This window comes from Petaurus breviceps, unplaced genomic scaffold (assembly GCF_028583685.1).
Source record: "Petaurus breviceps papuanus isolate PSGF00001 unplaced genomic scaffold, PetGlider_PUasm1.0 90865, whole genome shotgun sequence".
NCBI classification, from domain to species: Eukaryota; Metazoa; Chordata; class Mammalia; order Diprotodontia; family Petauridae; genus Petaurus; species Petaurus breviceps.
Window position 1 is genome coordinate 2,922,845 of NW_027187367.1, and position 4,841 is coordinate 2,927,685.

Genomic DNA, 4,841 nt, shown 5'->3' on the forward strand with positions numbered 1-4,841 from the left:
AAAAAAAAAAAAAAAAGGCAACCGCCACCAACTGCCAACCGCAGGACCGTTAGCTCGGCTTTTCACTTTCTCTTGCTCTGCTATGTCAGCACGTCCATGGGGCATGGGAGATCTTTAAATCCCATAACCCTTACAGCCCTCTATCTATGTATGCCTGTACACATATATACTCACATTCACATATGTATTCATATGCCCTCTTATATAGACATATATGTATGTGTACACACACACACACACATTTCTATTTCCTTCAATTATTCTTATACAGAGAAAAGTTTCATGAGTTACAATTATTGTTTTTCCATGTAGGAATGTTAATAGTTCAACTTTGATAAGTTCCTTATGATTGCTTTTCCCTATTTACCTTCTCATGCTTCTCTTGCTTCTTGTATCTGAATGTCAAATTGTCTATTCAACTCTGATTTTTTCATCAAGAATGCTTGAAAGTCCTCTATTCCACTGAATGACCATATTTTCCCCTGAAACATGATACTCAGTTTTGCTGGGTAGGTGATTCCTTGGTTTTAATCCCAGCTCCTTTGCCCTCCAGAATATCATATTCCAAGCCCTTCAATCCCTCAGTATAGAAGCTGCCAGATCCTGGGTTATCCTGATTGTGTTTTCACAGTATTCAAATTGTTTCTTCCTGGCTGCTTGTAATATTTTCTCCTAGATCTGGGAACTCCAGAGCCTGGCTGTAATATTCCTAGGAGTTTTCTTTTTGGGATCTTTTCCAGGAGGTAATTGATGGATTCTTTCAACCTCTATTTTGCCTTCTGGTTCTAAAACATCAGGGCAATTTTCCTTGAGAATTTCTTGAAGGATGATTTCTAGGTTCTTTTTTTGATCATGGCTTTCAAGAAGTCCAGTAATTTTTAAATTATCTCTCCTGGATCTATTTTCCAGGTCAGTGGTTTTTCCCATGATATATTTCACATTGCCTTCTATTTTTTCATTTGTTTGGATCTGTTTAATAGTACCTTGATTTCTCATAAAGTCACTAGCTTCCATTTGCTCCAATCTAATTCTGAAGGAATGATTCTCTTCAGTGAGCTTTTGAGATTCTTTTTCCATCTGGCAAATTTGGCTTTTTAAGGCATTATTCTCCTCGTTGCCTTTTTGAGCCTCTTTTGCTATTTGAGTTAGTCTATTTTTAAGGTATTATTTTCTTCAGTCAGGTTGTTTACTCTCATTTCATAATTTCTTGCATCATTCTCATTTCTCTTCCCAATTTTTCCTCCACTTTTCTTATTTGGTTTTCAAAATCCTTCTTAAGGTCTTCTATGGCCTGTAACCAGCTTGTATTTTTCTTGGAAGCTTTTGGTGCAGGATTTCTGACTTTACTGTCTTCCTCCTATTCCATGCTTTGGTCTTTTTTGTCCCCAAAATAGTAATGTAAAGTTGGATTGCTCTGCTTGCTTTGCTTCCCTGGTTTGCTCGTGTTGCCACTCAATTACTTGACTTTTGGGCTTTTTGCCACAGTAGGACTCTGCCACCAGACAGGGGAGCTTCATTCCAAATGCTAAGCTTCTACATGCTCTGGCAAGTTGGTCACGCACCCCAGGACTTCCACCCTAGACCGCAATCCAGATCCAAGCAGGTTAAAGCAAAAGCAATTACCCCTCAGACTGGTTGCTTGGTCCCCCTACAATCTGCAGGCCAGGAGCTGAGGCTGCAGTGTGGCAGCAACTGTGCTGTGGCGCCTCAGCAGCTTCTTGCCCAGGGGGCAAATGTTAACCGCACCCCCAACTACTGGATCCCAAAGTCCACACTGCACTGACCTCTCACTTTGTCCTTAGCATCTATGGGTTGATAATTCTGGAAACCACCACTGCTGCTGGTGATCTGAAATCCCTCTAGGCAGTGACTAGTCAGGCTTCCCTGGGGCTAAAACCTCCAGCTCCTGTGGGGCTGAGGGCAGCTCCCAGAGCACTGTACTATCCAATTCCTGCCATTCTTCTGGGCTGTCTGCAGTGGGAGGTTAGCTTCTCTGTGTCATTTTGTGGGTTCTGTAGCTCCAAAGTTTGTTCAGAATCACCTTTTACATGAATTGGAGGGGTGGAGGTCCTGTTTCTACTCTGCCATCTTGACACTGCCCCCTGCATCCCTCATCTTAATGCTGCTCAATAAACCTGTGTTCACTTCCCCCCCCAAAAAAAAAAATGTTCTGTTCAGCTCTGGTCTTTTTATCAAGAATGCTTGAAAGACCTCTACTTCATTGAATATCCATATTTTCCCCTGAAGTACTATACTCAGTTTTGCTGGGTGATTCTTGGTTTTAATCCTAGCTCCTTTGACCTCCAGAGTACCCTATTCCAAACTCTTCGATCCCTTAATGAAGAAGCTGCTAGATTTTGTGTTATCCCAATTGTGTTCCCACAATACTCAAATAGTTTCTTTTTGACTGCTTGTAATATTTTCTCCTTGACCAGGTGTAATAATAATGCAATTTAAAGATCCCCCTGTATTGGCTTGGTTTTGGGGGTGAGTGTTAAAACCCAGAGCTTGTGAATCCCACTTGTGGGATGGACTTGTTGATGTCAAAAGAGAGGGCTGAACTGGGAGGAGCTGCTGCCATGGTTTAAGAGAAGCACAAGCAGAGAGAGAGGTATAAGAACTCCTGGAAGCAGCATCATGGAGGCAGAGAGAGAGAGGATTGCTGAGGGCCAGTTGGAGCTGCCCAGGACTTTTGAGAGATGCCACCTGGAGCTGCCAAGGACTGAGGAGACATGGTTGTGATGCTGGTATTTTGTCAGTCTGTTTTGATGTAGTTTTGCCAGATTCATCCACTGGTGAAAGACAGTGCTGTTGTTGAAGAGGTTCTGGAACCTTTCTGTTGGTTCAGAAGCTCTGAAGAAGAATTTTCATGTTATATGTTTACAGAAATCCTGGCTGAGGGTTTTACTGATGTTTTCAGGGGTCCTGAGACTGTTCTGCAGGCAGAGAATGAATTAATGAGGACATTGGCAATGTATCTTGTGGTCTTGTTAAGCTTTGTCTCCCCAGGAACAGAGATTGCTGAGAATTTGCCTCGGGTCAAGATGAAGAAAAGACCTCTCTTTGTGTATTAAATGCTGTGAATATATCTTAACCTTGTTGTAGCTGAGAGGTATATGTTCTTTGTGCTCTCTACTGCCCCTTTTAAGAAGGTGCTTGGCATTAACCGGTTATAATTGTAATTCAGTTATGATCCAGGGGTGGGAAACTTTTTACTTTTTTGTGCTCTGTGACTGACCAAATGAATGTACTTTGTTGATGATTGGAGACTAATCTCCATTTGATAAGAGGGACTTTGTGATTGATTAAATGAATGTACTTTCCAGGAGTGGAGTACTACTTGGAAATTATTGAATTACACTTGGTGAATGCTGTATTTTGATTTCTCTGTTCTTAATTTGTCACTGAGCCAAATGGAGAGCTGCTATGCTGGTATCCTGAACCCTGGAAGTTGCCTTTGTTTGGTATTACACCTGGGAATTCTGGAATTTGGCTATAATATTCCTAGGAGTTTTCTTTTGGGGATCTTTTTCAAGAGGTAATCAGTGAATTCTTTCCATTTCTATTTTACCCTCTGGTTCTAGAATATCAGGGCAGTTTTTCTTGTTGAAAGATGATGTCTAGGCTCTTTTTTTTTATCATGGCTTTCAGGTAGTCCAATAATTTTTAAATTATCTCTCCTGGATCTGTTTTCCAGGTCAATGGTTTTTCCAATGAGATATTTCACATTGCCTTTTATTTTTTCATTCTTTTGGTTCTGTTTTATATCTTGATTTATCATAAAGTCATTAGCTTCCATTTGCTCCATTCTAATTTTGAAGGAATTATTTTTTAAGATGGTTTTTGTGGGTTCTGTAGTTCTAAAATTTGTTTAGAGTCATTTTTACAGGTATTTGGAGGTGTTTGGGGGAAGAGCTCCAGTAAGTTCCTGCTTTTACTTCACCATTTTGGCTACCCACCCCCATTCCAAATCTTAAGAAGACTGGAGTACAGGAGGCTGTAGTCGGTGTGGCTCATTGGGGCAATGACCATCATCTGTGAGCATCGCAGCCTTTCTCTTTCCTACATACAGATCGCTTTGAATCACACTTGAAGTGATCAGAAATGAGTGAACCATCTGAACTTGATCATGAAAAAACTAGTTCTACTCAAGAACATGCAGACTCAAGTCTTCCTGAGCAAGATTGTCAAATTAGACAGAAGCAACTGCAACAAATAGAGTGACAGTTAAAATCCTTAGCATTTCAAAACCCAGGACCTCATGTTGCAGACTTCAATCCTGAAACCAGAGAGCAGAAAAAGAAGGCCCACATGTCAAAGATGAATGAGTATTTTTCTGTGAACAATAGTACCCCATTTATCCAGAGGTCAGGCTTACAGAATCCTCAGCCATCTGGAATACAGCCAAGAAGCAGGAAAGTGATGAAGAAATATGACAAGAATGGCCGGCTGCTTTGTAATGGTGCAGACTTATGTGACTGTCTGGAGAAGAACCACCTAGGTTGCTTCTATCCATGTCCCAAGTATAACTCAAACAAATGTGGACCAGAGGGCCACTGTAATAGAAAATGGGTCTATGATGATACTGAAACTGAGTCTGGTGATGTTGTTAAAACATTGCCATATTGTGTTCCTGACTGAGGTCTTTGTGAGAAGATTTGTGCTTTTTCACACATTAACAAAGCACAGAATGGGCAGTTATTAGCTAAACGTTTTTCATCTTGTCTTTTCAAAATGTCTGATTAATATGAAAAAATAATTTCATTGTGGTGAACAACCGAAAAAGCACCCTCCTTAGCTATGCTAATTCAGTTTTTCCTCGGTTACAGTTTTCTAAACTA

The 4,841-nt window shown here is 40.6% G+C and overlaps 1 pseudogene; it reads left to right on the plus strand.

Annotated features, from left to right (window-relative positions):
* The first annotated feature begins 3,782 nt into the window (after positions 1-3,782).
* On the plus strand, positions 3,783-4,641 carry LOC138150286 (ARL14 effector protein-like pseudogene; annotated as a pseudogene).
* Positions 4,642-4,841: the final 200 nt, after the last annotated feature.